The sequence below is a fragment of the Dreissena polymorpha genome, chromosome 9, assembly GCF_020536995.1.
Source record: "Dreissena polymorpha isolate Duluth1 chromosome 9, UMN_Dpol_1.0, whole genome shotgun sequence".
NCBI classification, from domain to species: domain Eukaryota; kingdom Metazoa; phylum Mollusca; class Bivalvia; order Myida; family Dreissenidae; genus Dreissena; species Dreissena polymorpha.
In genome coordinates this window covers 29,823,568-29,838,759 of record NC_068363.1, presented here as the reverse complement: position 1 = coordinate 29,838,759, position 15,192 = coordinate 29,823,568, and the positions used below count along the sequence as shown (strand labels likewise).

The window sequence follows — 15,192 nt, the reverse complement described above, 5'->3', positions numbered from 1 at the left end:
AAACCCAGGAGATTGACTCGCGATACACATCCTTTAGCTTATAGGCAGATTCACACGGAAGCTAACTATTATAATTTTTCTTACTTTCCCAGCACTGCCATACTATGGAACAACCTCCCACCAAAAATTGTCCTCCTGCCAACGTTTGAATCCTTCGAACTGGCATTCAGCCAAATTTCATACAATTAGTTGCGGCAGAGTGTGTTTTAAACCTTATTTTAACTCTTGCCTATACATATACTAACACTTTCAGTCTTACTTTCTTTCTTTGACGTCTCACTGTCAATACTTTTATTGTACTATATTGTATAACTATTTTTCTTTCACTGACAGCGCGATCTGTTTATAATACCCGAAAGGGGAGTTCAACAGTATCCGAAGATAGATAGATAGACGCCATATCACGACAATTGCCCCACGAAATGGGTTTCTTACAAGGTGAGATATTTACGCACTTCTCGCATTGTGTCAATTTCCACGCAGAGTTGTCGTTCCTTGCCCTCACATACAACTCTGCTAAAGGCTCAGCCATCCATTTTGTCTATAAAATAGATAAAACCGAACAAACGCATTCAACGCATATTTGATTTGATATTTAAGATCGCATGCATTAAATTAAGAAATATGACTTTTAAATGAACGATAATTCGTGCAAAAACTTGCGAGTATAAATGCAACTCTTTGGAACTAATTTATTGCCCATTTACGCAGATGGAATCATTCCACGCACTTCACACAATTGAACATATTTTTTTTAGTGACGTTAGGAAGTGCTTCGACGTGTGTATGTATGTTGGTTTCTTAACATAAAAAAACATATCAATTTTATAATAATGAATTAAGACTGATATAAGATATCATGGTATGAGATGGTTTTCTTTAATGCAGTGAATGCAATGTAACCGTCGTGCAAGAGATTGTTTAGTATTCTGTAACCTCAATGATGAACGGTTGGAATGATCATGACATAAATGAGACGCTTTCATAACAATAGTCCGTTCTGAGCCCAACACAGATGTGAATGTAATGTAACCGTCGTGCAAGAGATTGGCATTGTGTCACACCGGTCTTTCTGACAATAACGTAGTGACGTCACCATCTATGTATAGAATGCACTTCTCGTCTTTAAAAAACGCTTTCAAGTCGATTCAACGCCAGACATTAATCACATCAGATTTTTTTTTAAAGATAAGGGAGTACATAAGGAGATGAACATTTTAAATATTTATTCTGTTTCATCTTTATCTAAACGTGTATTGTTGAAAAATATATTGATTTTGTCGCAGAAATTTCGCAAATAATGAATGAATATCATCCGACTCCTGCAGACGCTTTTTGATTAGAGTCACAGGAACGTTCTCTAATTGGGGTCTCACTAAAACGCTTACGGAATTTGCATACAATATAGATAACGTTGAAAACTGCATACGATATGAACAAAGAAGGAAATTGCAGACGGTAATCGCTGTCCGTTATTATGGTGTTTATTATGGTTTAGTTATTTTAATTTTATTTTTTTATGTTAAAAATACACGATGGATACTTAAATATTGGTTAAGTATGCACAATGGTTATTTACCTTTTTTTATGGTGTATATTAACCTAAGTTAATATGACAATCAAAACAGTAGGGCATGGAACGGCAGATCAACATTGTTAATTTTCGGATAAACTTTCTGGATTTTGCCAAGGTATATTTTTTCATAGATTTTCAGTTTGTTTGCTTCAAGAAGTAGTATGTGGAAAAAACATTTCCTGTAAAAAGAATATATTTCATCAATCATAAGGTGTTTATGAGACGTATTGGCTCTCATAATGACGATTTTAGCGGATATTTCTGTCTGTTACACAGTTGTCAAAATCTTAAACGCTTCACAATTTATCTGTCAAATCATTTCTTATTATACGATTTAAAATGACATCAACTGTAGTAACACATCTTTGATCAAGTTTAGTGCTTATATGCTTCTCAAAGTTTTCTACTTTCACTTTATTTATTTTTAAGATGATTGTATAACTGTTGGTCAATTGATAGCTGAAAGACTGTCAAATGAATATGGAATTAGGGTTGTAGTAGATACAGTAAAGTTACCATTACCGGATCATTACCCATAGAGGATCACTTTCATGTTCAAGAATGCGTTTCCCGATAAATAGTTTTCAGTTTTGGATGATATTTTGAACACAGCATTTTCAATCACATATAGAAAACAATTAATGACAAAAAACAAATGAATATAATTTATAACTGGCAATGTAATTTGGGCATTGTAAACAACACAGTTCATGTTTCGACAGTTCAAATAGCGTGGTAGAGGCCCCCTGAGTGGTTTCGATCACGTGATCCGTTATGGCTACAACTTATCTGTTAATGCATGAATTCTGCGGCGAAAAAAAGGTATCACAAATACATTTTGCCTGCGTTTAAAATAAGACTATATGCTGAATCAGTGAGCAAAGGTAATATTTAATCAAACTGATGTAAAAGAAGTCTCAAAACATTTATTGCTTTTCACCAGAACAACTTTATTACGCTACTGATCCTGTTATGGTAACTTGACTGTACATGTATAATAAAATTTGTGTTACAAATCTGTAAGCAATAGCAGTTCTATTTGTAACACCAGAATTAATGAATGCGTTATCAATGTCAGTTAAGTGTTCATGATCAAGTTGAAATTAAAACAGTGATGCGCAAAGATAATGATTCGTTAAAACAAATATAGAAATATAGAATGTAGAACAACACAAATTTGGAAGTCACTTTTGAGACTATTGTTTCCAGTTTTAGACAATTTAAAGGTTGTCTGCTCATATGTTTTGGAATATTGGTAAGATTGTTACCAGATTCAATACTTGTGCGGGCATTTTTTTTATTTGTAATATATTATGTTTAAATATAATTAAAACCACACATATATATTTAGCAAAAATTTTGTTAAGGCCTGTATCTTGTTGTTTCAGTGAAGAACTCCAATGATATACATGTAGGGGCATGTGTCCAAAGCTGATCCACATCATAACATACTGATTGGGAATAATGACATAGTACCAAAAGATGTGCTTATACTGTAATTAGCAGGTATGGTATGACGCACACCATGTATTGTTTACCTCATTTGTGTTTAGTATTTATTCTATTTTTTCCATTAGTAAAAACAACATATGATTTATTGATTATCTTATCCATGGCATGCGGATGTTTAGAAAACAAACTAACAGAATTTATTAAACAAAAATACCTTAGCTCTTTTCACTATGCATATCTGGAGGGAACAGAAATAAATTATGTACAAAACAAAAATCTTATTTTCATGTTGATAACAGTGTATCATTTGATTAATAATGTGTTGTGTTCTATTTTTTCATTGCAGATCTTCACAAATTAACCTGGCAGATCCTGGTGGAACCTTACCTTACCATGTTTACATCTAACCGTCATTTTGAGCTGTGTGTTGGTGGTAACACAGACTATATACATGTATTGCCCAGTAATTGTCTTGTGATGGACCTTTTTAACATATCAAGTATTTAATTGAAGACTTAAGAGGTCAGTTTTCATCAAAGAATTTAAAAATACAGTTTTATTTATAAGGGTGAATATGTGGTTATAATGGCATTGATGTATATCTTGTGTCTGTTTTTTAATCAGCCTTTCATCCATAATTATGAATTTTAAGCATGATAAAGTATTTTAAGGGAATATAATGTAGACATGTTATGTTGTTTCTGCACAAGCATTTGAATACAAGAAATTCTATGCTCACTCAGCACTGTTTTCACATTGTCAATGAATTTGCTTGTTTTAGTTTCCAAATCTGTCTGTCTCTAGCTCCCTGTGAATAATGTACTTTTTTACATTGCATCCATTGATTTTAAATGGGGCGTATTATGCACATGTCACACTTTTGTTACAAAAACATCAAGGTCAAAGGTGAATATATATGGGTCAAAATCATAACTTTTGCAATATTGAAGATAGCAACTTGATATTTGCCATGCAGCAGTACCTCATGGAGCTGCACATTTTGAGTGGTGAAAGGTCAAGATCATCCTTCAAGGTCAAATATATGGGTCCAAATCGCTCAAAAGGGGACATTGTGTATTGTGTTTTACAAACACATACCTTGTTATGTTATGTTATGGCCTTTCAATCATCTTATTTTTTTATGAAATACGCTGGATTTGTCTTTTCATTTCATCCATGATATCATTATTTTTTTTTGCCTGTTACATTTTGCGACCCAATGTTCGTGTTTAGCAGTTTAACCATTTACAACGGCATTTGTGGCGAGGCTTACAGTCATAAGGTAGGTCATTACATGCACTGCATATCATAAAATCGTTTGGCTTTTATTGACAAAATTTGCGAAATCGGTGTTAAAGACTAAACATGACAAGTGTCGCAACTTCGTCCCCACCTGGGAATTCAGAGCTCAAATTTCAGATTATAATGTGTCAGATTTTATACTTGTATAATGAAGAAGTCATCTCTTGACAAGATGGTGCTGTCCTGATCTCGTGCCAAGCCACAAATGATTCTTGTTTTGGTTCAAAGCAACATATAAACGAAGATTTTTTTTTGTACTTTGTTTTAAATTCTGGTCTTTGAAAAATGCATAATAAGTCATCAACTATTATAATTTTATGAAAGTATTACTTTAATTTTGGTTAATGCAGTTATTGATTGAAATTGTTATAACGCATACGATGTAGATAACGTTCGCGAACCACAATAGAAACGTTCGTTGCGTTCACGTTTGAACGCGCCTGTCACGTTCTTACAGTGGGTATTATTTGTTGATCTTACTTCACTGTATCGACCATTTGTCATTTAACAGTATGAACACACGAACAATCAAAGTAAAATTACATGTAAGCGATCGTTTTTTTCCGTTTAAGTTTCAAACATTTGCTCGAAAAAGTGTGTGCAAAGGCTCATTATCGACAATAAAGATAACTTAATAATAAGCTGTAAAAACAACAAGCAACAATTTATGGGATTTGAGTATTAGTCTTATTAAAATATACGGTCAGTACAAACATATATTGTAATATATGCTACTAACAATCATTAAGTATAAACTGTAAGCAAACATCAACAATAACAATAACAGTTCGAGTATAAATATATGTGAATGGAAAAAGTGAAAATCATTTAATTATCTTATGACAATTATGAGCACAATGTTCTGGTATTTTCTTCGTGCTGTCGCATTCTTGTAGTTTGACGAAATCTCGTGACACCACTGGAATGGCACGACAGCAACACATGGGTTTGACTGCAAAACATAACAGAAACGCGCGAGTACAAGTCTAACAAATGACAGTGTTTTAACAAGTTTGTATTTCTCCTAACCATTACTTCATTACTATGGAAAAAAAACAATTTTCAAAAACTGTACAGAACAAGAAATTTACGCAGAATTACGACTTCAGTATAACTTGATGTCATGATGCAATTAAGTATAAAATTATACTGAAACAATATTGACATAACTTGAAACATCCTTATTATGTACAAATGCATACTGGTACGCCCTACTCTAGATATTTTGAGTTCGACTACTGGATAGATATAGATACACAGAGGTTAGTAAGGAAATGCATTAACGGTTATATTGCACAACTATTAAATTTAAGTCACATGTTATGTACACTAGCCTGTAGAGATAGTGCAGGACGTTGGCGAGTTGGCTTACGGCATAATACCGAAGGCAACCGGTCACCGAATTCCTGCTATGTGATAGGATTGTACTTATATTTTGTATAAGTATATAGATCGCGCGATTTTTTGGTGTTTGTTATTTGCTGGCGCTAGACTGATGTGGTCGTTTTAAAATGATGTTTTTATGTTTACGGTGACAATTATTTAGACGGTATTAGATTAATTGGAGGCGGTCGGTATGTCAGTTGAGCAGTCAGTTACATTGCACTTAATGCAAACAAAACTTTATCATTCATTGACACATCCAATGGTATTTTTATACACGATCTATGATACCAAGAAGGACATCGGTCGCATTGAATCATATTGTCAACGCATTCGGGAAGATTACACAAACAGTAGTTATTTATCCGTTCGCATTTCACATGAAACATACTACGTTTACTTAACGTTTTTTGGGTGACCGGAAAAAGAGATATCTCTTCTTGATTGAAGCAGTGCATCAAGTGCGATCTCATTTTAGAAGAATCAAAAATTATTTCGAATTCCAATCGCTTATTGGGGCAATACTGGGTAGCAAAGGCAATGGCATAAACTCCACAATCAACGTTATTGTTTTGTTTCATCACGGTCGGAATTGTGCTATCAATGTATTCTTTGTCTTTACCATATAAAACTGAAAGTTGTATTTGAAGGCCATGTGGTATTAATCTGTCTCTAGAACGATCTTTACCTAAGCTGTCCAGTAGAAATATTTGATTATCATGCAAAATCGACACGACCCAATGGTAATTATGGGTGTAGTGAATTTGGCAAGCAGGCTGTGTTACTGGTTCCATTAATTTTTCCACATGCCAATGACTCTTATCTTCGGACAACATAGGTACGGATTCAGATAACTGAAGCCCATTTATAACACCCTTTACCTTGCGTCTCAATAAGGTATGAGCGGCTTCTATGTGACTTGAATATAATTGATCATTTGATATTAAAGCGTCTTTGTCTGACATCCTAAGGCATAAAGATTTTATCCAGTCTTTGTTTGTGGCAGTGGTGATTTTATCATGAGATTCAGTATGTGAATAACGTTCTACATCAATAGGCAAATCCATATGTGTTTGCATTTGTAATAATGTATGCGCGGCGTCTATGTGATCTGAATTCAAAGCCTTATTTGAAAATAATTCGTTGTTGTCTGCGCTATTTTGCAAACGGTCCTCGCAAATGGACGCATGGTTTTCCTTATCAAATGCAGAATGTAAAGAAGATTTTATAACTTTCTGTATTTTTGTAATTGCTGGTTCGCAAAAGTTTAATTTACGTTTGTTGTCCGGCAAAGGCGTCGATACTGAAATGTTGTTAGTTTGAACATTTGAATTACATATATTAGCGTGAGAGTCGTCATCGCGAATGCATTCTAACTCGTTTTCAAACAGAGGTGAACTAGCTTTTGGTAAATTGGGATTCGACTGAAGAATGGACTTGGGTGTTAAGACGTCAACTCGCAGTTTCTTTTTTGCAATGTCGCCATTTAAGTTAGTACCAAAGGATGCATTCGGATTGCTTAATGTTGTTTCAGTTGGTTGGCTAATGTTAGCATTATTTAAAATTGAGTCGGGAGCTGCATTTACCAAAGTGACATTATCAAGATCTCCCTTCCTGCCGCGTTTTGTACCACATTTTCTCATGTGTTTCGGCCGACAATTTTTTCTGAGCTGAGTTAAATTATATACTTTTTCGTCTCCTGGAATAGACATTCCTATAGAGAGCATAGCGACAATTATATGATGGCATCGCGTTGTTGCAGGGCATGAACATAATTCTTTCGGGAAAATTGTGACCGAATATTTGCGATCCTTACTACCCGTAACCATAAAGGCCCCCATTTCTGGTACAAGTTGAATGCCCCTATCACTAATGGTTTGAATGGCCATGGCACGTTGGGTTTTCAGCGCATTGTTAACGTTTGTTTTGGTACTTTTTTCGTCATGATTATCATTGACATCACAGCTTTTGAACGTTTGTTCAGACTTTTCCTTTGAGTCAATTAATGCGGCTAATTCTGAATTTACAATTTTGATCATTTTATCAGGATGACACACGTTTTAGGTACCATTACTGTTTCCGGGTCGCGTTTTGCGTAATGAAAATTGGACAACAAACTCCATTCGCTTTCACCACAAAAGGCCTTTATAATCTCTAACAAGTCATTTCCTTGAAGATAATGTAAGTATAAAACAATTTCGTCTATACGTTTTTCTTTATATTCGACAAGTCGTTTTAGTTTTGCATTTAAACTCTCAACTACATTATTTGTTACGCCTGAATATGAATTGTACATTCCTAGTGGTTCTAATATCCATCGACCCGCATTTTTCTTAATTGGTTCCAATAGATTTTGATCAAAATACGTCACGAACGCTTCACTCCATTTCTGCTACATACTTAAACACTTCCGTTCAAATGTTTCGACCGATTCAGAATGTAGTAATTCACGAACTTGCATATCGTAAACACGTTTGTCATCGGTTGTACCCCCATGCTTATTTATCCAAAATTTTATTTCGTTCAAAATATGGTTCCAACAGATAAGTAAATTGCAATTCTCGAGTTGCTGTTCGAAGGATTTACTTATACCTGTTTCGCGGTCAGTTATGACAGTGACAGCCCTTTGTCCTAGTTTCGGCATTTTCTCGCGCAAAATGGAAATAAATTGCTCATGACATATTTGCAATTTTCTTTCATGAAGCATGAATGCTATCGGCAGTGTTGGTTTATTTGTAAACATTGGATGTCGAATCACTAAGGTCGAAACATAAAAATCCCCTAGATTAAAGGTAATATCGTAGTAGAATTCTACTGAAACGTCCGGCACGCTAAGTAATTAGTTAACTTCGTCAAATGTTCCAGCGTTGCCTATTACGACTTCTAAATTTGGAGAAGTGTTTATGCTAAGAATGTTATTTTCTAGCTGGTCAACCAACAAATGCAACCCATACATTGAAGCATGCGCTAATTTAGCTTCTTTACGAAGTTTAGATTGTATGTTATGGATTTGCTTGTCATTTCTCGGCACGCTTACGCCCAGCAAATTAGATTCCGGTGATTTCTGACTTTTTATCATGTCATTTAAATGCTTTGGTTTGTCGGTTAAACCAAATTCTCGTATTTCCTGCAAAACGGATGGTTTTGTACGTTTGTATTCGCGATCATTTCGTTTCCGGTTTCCGTGCGATAGTCCCAAATAAGCGTCGCTCTGGCCGTAATACATAATTACCGTCTTTTGATTATAGTCAGTATTTGTGAACCTGAAAACGTGTTTTATAAATCTGGTATCATCGACGCCTTTGTTGGATATTTTAAAAAATCGCTTTTCAATTCGTTTGCCGTTTACCGTGAAAGATCTATAACCATATTGTCGCCAATTGTAGCCATCAGATTTCCAATCGTCTGCAAGATTAGATTTCCCAGAATCACTGTATAAATATACTGAACCTCCACTGGGTCTATATGGGGGCTCATATGAAACGCTTATGTTTTGTTCAAGTATATCTGCAGCTTCTTTGTCAGTTAAAATGCGATCGGTTTTCGAAAACAGAATGGCCCCGGAACCGCCTACATACAGTTTATTATTATTATCCATTACTTCGGAGCCATTAATTATAGTTTCATTAGTATATGCACATTTACTGTTGGTTGTGATTTTCTTTGTTGATGTTGAATTGGATGTGGTGGTGGTGGGTGTTGGCTGCTTGATGGTGATGGATGAAGTGGGTGTTGGCTGCTTGGTGGTGGTGGATGAAGTGAGTGTTGGCTGCTTTTTGGTGATGGATGAAGTGGGTGTTGGCTGCTTTTTGGTGATGGATGAAGTGGGTGTTGTCTGCTTGTTGGTGGTGGATGAAGTGGGTGTTGACTGCTTGGTGGTGGTGGGCGTTGTCTGCTTGGTGGTGATGGATGAAGTGGGTGTTGTCTGCTTGATGGTGATGGATGAAGTGGGTGTTGTCTGCTGGGTGGTGGTGGATGAAGTGGGTGTTGGCTGCTTTTTGGTGGTGGGTGGTGGCTGCTTGGTGGTGGTGGATGAAGTGGATGTTGGCTGCTTTTTGGTGATGGATGAAGTGGTTGTTGTCTGCTTGATGGTGATGGATAAAGTTGATGTTGTCTGCTTGATGGTGATGGATGGAGTGGGTATTGGCTGCTTTTTGGTGGTGGGTGTTGGCTGCTTGGTGGTGGTGGATGAAGTGGATGTTGGCTGCTTTTTGGTGATGGATGAAGTGGGTTTTGGCTGCTTGGTGGTGATGGATGAAGTGGGTGTTGGCTGCTTTTTGGTGATGGATGAAGTGGGTGTTGTCTGCTTGGTGGTGGTGGATGAAGTGGGTGTTGTCTGCTTGATGGTGATAGATGGAGTGGGTGTTGGCTGCTTTTTGGTGGTGGGTGTTGGCTGCTTGGTGGTGATGGATGGAGTGGGTGTTGGCTGCTTTTTGGTGGTGGGTGTTGTCTGCTTGGTGGTGGTGGATGAAGTGGATGTTGGCTGCTTTTTGGTGATGGATAAAGTCGGTTTTGGCTGCTTGGTGGTGATGGATGAAGTGGGTGTTGGCTGCTTTTTGGTGATGGATGAAGTGGGTGTTGTCTGCTTGGTGGTGGTGGATGAAGTGGGTGTTGTCTGCTTGATGGTGATAGATGGAGTGGGTGTTGGCTGCTTTTTGGTGGTGGGTGTTGGCTGCTTGGTGGTGATGGATGAAGTGGGTGTTGTCTGCTTGATGGTGATGGATGAAGTGGGTGTTGACTGCTTGGTGGTGATAGATGAAGTGGGTGTTGACTGCTTGGTGGTGGTGGGCGTTGTCTGCTTGGTGGTGATGGATGAAGTGGGTGTTGTCTGCTTGATGGTGATGGATGAAGTTGGTGTTGTCTGCTGGGTGGTGGTGGATGAAGTGGGTGTTGGCTGCTTGATGGTGATGGATGAAGTGGGTGTTGACTGCTTGGTGGTGGTGGGTGTTGACTGCTTGGTGGTGGTGGGTTTGTTTGCTTGGTGGTGATGGATGAAGTGGGTGTTGTCTGCTTGGTGGTGGTGGATGAAGTGAGTGTTGGCTGCTTTTTGGTGATGGATGAAGTGGGTGTTGGCTGCTTATTGGTGATGGATGAAGTGGGTGTTTTCTGCTTGTTGGTGGTGGATGAAGTGGGTGTTGACTGCTTGGTGGTGGTGGGCGTTGTCTGCTTGGTGGTGATGGATGAAGTGGGTGTTGTCTGCTTGGTGGTGATGGATGAAGTGGGTGTTGTCTGCTTCATGGTGATGGATGAAGTGGGTGTTGTCTGCTTCATGGTGATGGATGAAGTGGGTGTTGTCTGCTTGATGGTGATGTATGAAGTGGGTGTCGTCTGCTTGGTGGTGGTGGATGAAATGGGTGTTGTCTGCTTGATGGTGATGGATGAAGTGGATGTGGGCTGCTTGGTGGTGATGGATGAAGTGGGTGTTGTCTGCTTGATGGTGATGGATGAAGTGGGTGTTGTCTGCTTGGTGGTGGTGGTGGATGAAGTGGGTGTTGGCTGCTTGATGGTGATGGATGAAGTGGATGTGGGCTGCTTGGTGGTTGTGGGTGTTGGCTGCTTGGTGGTGGTGAATATAGGTGGCTTGTTTGTGGTGGATGTAGGCCGAGATGTTGTAAGCATTAATACTTCACTGTACAGTAGTGAGGTGTTGATGCAGTGCCGCTCAGGAGATGACGGTGTAGCTTCCGAAGCTCTGGGGCTGTAGACCGCATCGTACATATTGCGGCACACCTCGGTGCCGTCAAAAATGAGGTGAAGCCCATCCCGGCTGAGGAGGCGTCGGTTTGGACCTGATAAAGAAAACAAAAATGTGCATTTCTTCCTTTTGTGCATGCATGTAAAAGCGGTACGATCATAATAACATCTTACAAAAACTTACTATTTTGTATTATACATGTATTACCTTTGTCACAGAAAATACATTGTATTTACACCAGTACACGTCTTGCGATGAACACATGAACAATTTAGACTATCGATTACATTAAATAGTATCAAAGAAGAGGTACGCACAATCATTTGAGGCATGTGTTCAAGTAACTGTCGTGAATAGAGAAGCGTTCTTTTAGACGCCAACTTTGATCATGGCAAATTAACGCAAAATTTATAATCCAAGCACAAACAATCATAAACAAAAAGTATCATTTTAATTTATTATCGGCTGCTTACCATGCAAATCATAAAATCGCGGATGTCGCACTGGCTGTAACCAGGAGCATGACAACGCTTCTATCTCCTGATTGACGGCCTCCGCATCTCTGTTCCAGCGACAGATGAAGTCCTGCGTGAGGGACCCGTCGAGCCGATTCTCGCACCGAGGCAACACGTGCGAAACAAAAACTGTGGCACTCGGGGACAGGTCCCGGACGTGACGGCACAATGATTCAATCGCACGACCAATGTCGCCGGGACTTTTCCTGCCGATGTCGTTGGCCCCCGTCATAATAATAACGCTCTGAAAACATATATATTAAAACTTTAATGAACTTGTGCGTTGCCGTAAACCACCACATGTGGAAGGCATTTGAACGATGGTATTAAAAGTATAGAGCCGATTGTTCCAAGATAAATACGTTCAATAAACATTTGCTGGCAAGCTAAGGATTCATTTCGATTGTATTGGAAAATATTTAAGCGAAAGAGTCAGTATTACAGGGCCTTTATCGGCCCACCTTTTAAAATGTAAGATGCGTGGTTGTGAACTCGCAAATCGGAAGCACTGGTAAATCTGGTAAATTCCTACAGTATGTCAATCTCTCACATGTTATACTGTTAGTCAATCCACCACACTTGTCACCGGTTACTAGATTTACCGAAAGCGCGCGCTTTCAGTACCGAAAGCGCACTGTTAAATGTAAATTATAGAAATAATCAGTTGACCAGTTTAATTTTCAATTAAAGAATAACTGAAAACATGTTTATATATGCATTTTTCATGGAATATTTCGTAAAAATTCGATCTTATGCGCGTTACATTATGTCAAATAACGCTGTATCGGTACCGAAAGCGCAATATAAGTACCGAACCCGCATTGTATAATGTAATTTACGAAAAAAAAAACAATGGACTTGGCCGTACAAATTCGATTTTAAGCGCTACATTGTGTCAGTTAACGCTGTCGTTCACTTAAGCATGCCGCAATGATGGCGGAAATCAATTGCGTGACAATAAACACATAAATAAAGCAACGTACGAGTCTTTTTCTGATTATTTGATGTTTTGTTTACCAACCTACAACTGAATGCTCGAGTAAGCAAGTGCATAGAAATATAAATTGTATCAAGATTATCACTTTTGTTGAAATCATGATCAGTTTACGTCGTATTTGCTCAATCAGAATTTAATATTATAAGTCGTATAGTCTGTGTAATTAACGTCATCAACAATGCCACCACAACCGTTTAAGCGATTCTAATTGAGAGCGAATTATTAAACAAATTTGATTACAAACCAACACTCGTTAAGTCATTAAATCATTACTTGTAGTATTTATCAAATTATTTTACAATTGCGCACTACGGTATGTTGAAAAAGTAATAAGAAGCGTTTGAGATCGCAATACTTGTTAGCATCTGTAAAGGATTAAGATGATGATACATTATTTGTATTTCATTTCATTTTTTCTCAAAAATTAAGTTTACGGTCCGAACATAGCGCCGTTCACGATTTAACTGAATACGTCAATGAAGTGATTTTCTGGAAAAAATACATCTTTAACAGAGTGATTTTTGTCTTTAACACTCAATTCACCATTATTGTTGAGTTAATCATAACGCTAAAACGGACTAACTAATGTACATGGAGAAAGTAAATAAAAAAAAATTTCTGGAGCAAGAAGTTGAAAAACAAAACATTACATATCAATTTTGACTTCGATTGCAACCAAATTTAGGTTCGATGATGACAGCCAGATATTGCTCTCTATTAATTGAATGTTTAAAAAAATCGTTAGACCAGTATCATGCGAAAATGGATCTTATTTAATTGTCATACGCAGATGATCAAGTTCTATTTTCGACATCACCAACATCATTACAATCAATGTTGAATGACATTGAACATTACTGCATAGTATCTCAACTTAAAATGAATACACGTAAAACAAAGGTCTTGATCTTTGAAAAAAGTAATCGCCATACAAATAATAACTTTTACCTCTACGGGGAATTATTAGAAATAGTGACATCTTTCAAGTACTTAGGTATAACACTATTTAAGAATGGTAACTGATATAAAACAGCCCAAACACTAGCAAAACGTGAAAATAGATCTCTACATAAACTTTTCACTATTATTAATCAATACGAATTCTCAACACGCGAACAATTAAACCTATTTGATAAACTAGTCACCCCAGCCCTACACTATTCAGCAGAAGTATGGGGATTTACGAAAGGTAAAGAAATCGAAATAATACATACAAAACTACTTCGACAAATCTTAAAAGTAATCAAATCTACAAATCTAGCTGGTATGTACGGAGAATTAGGACGATACCCGCTATACATAATACGCAAATTACAAATATTCCGCTATTGGTTAAAAATACTTAAATCAAGTGATAACAGTATCACAAAAACAATATATTCTGTGATATTTCACGATGCACAACAAAATATCACATACAACCATCGAAATTGGGTGCCACACATAAAAAACACTCTTGACGAGCTTGGGTTAAGCAATATATGGGCGGATCAAACAACTATCATAAATCAACCCGATCAAACATTCATCTACAATACAATTAAACAACGTTTATTAGATAATTACAAACAAAGCTGGTATAGTGAAATAAATAATTCCCCTAGACTCATGAGCTATTGTAGATTTAAAAACACTTTTGAGTTAGAACCATATCTTGATTTTATAACAAATAAGAAAAACAAAACATCACTTACACGATTTCGATTATCGTCACATAGATTAGAAATCGAAATAGGTCGTTATAATAACATACCACGCGAAAATAGAAAATGTAAGTTTTGCAACGGACACGCTATAGAAAACGAGTATCACTTTCTACTTGTTTGTCCTTTATATAGAGAAATTAGAAAGAAACATTTAAAATCATGTTTTCAAAGGTGGCCAACGTTCAATAAATTTGACTCTCTAATGCAGTCGGCAAATAAAAGAGACATAATAAGCCTTGCTAAATATATTTTCAATGCTAATGAAATGCGTAATAATATAGACAATCAGTTATAATTGTTAACTTCTACAAGCCATGTTATTTTTAATTTTATTTTTTTCCATTGAATATGTTTGTATAATTAAAATAATTCTACATTTTCCTCGTATTACAGTTGATGACATAATTATATTGATTACTGCTGTACATACTACTGTTTTTTGTAAACTTCTCTTATTGAATATTGAATCAATGTATGTTTAACACACACACTGCGTAACTTTCTGTTTTGTGGCAAAAAAGCATTGTATTATGCTTATATGCTTATAAAGGTTGTTGTTGTTGTTG

The 15,192-nt window shown here is 36.8% G+C and overlaps 1 long non-coding RNA gene across 1 annotated transcript; it reads left to right on the top strand.

The window, feature by feature from the left end:
* The first annotated feature begins 1,615 nt into the window (after nt 1-1,615).
* On the top strand, nt 1,616-3,708 carry LOC127846737 (uncharacterized). The gene is made up of 3 exons (XR_008033636.1): nt 1,616-1,691; nt 2,965-3,082; nt 3,375-3,708. It is a non-coding gene; the product is annotated as an uncharacterized LOC127846737 (long non-coding RNA).
* The last annotated feature ends 11,484 nt before the right edge of the window (nt 3,709-15,192 follow it).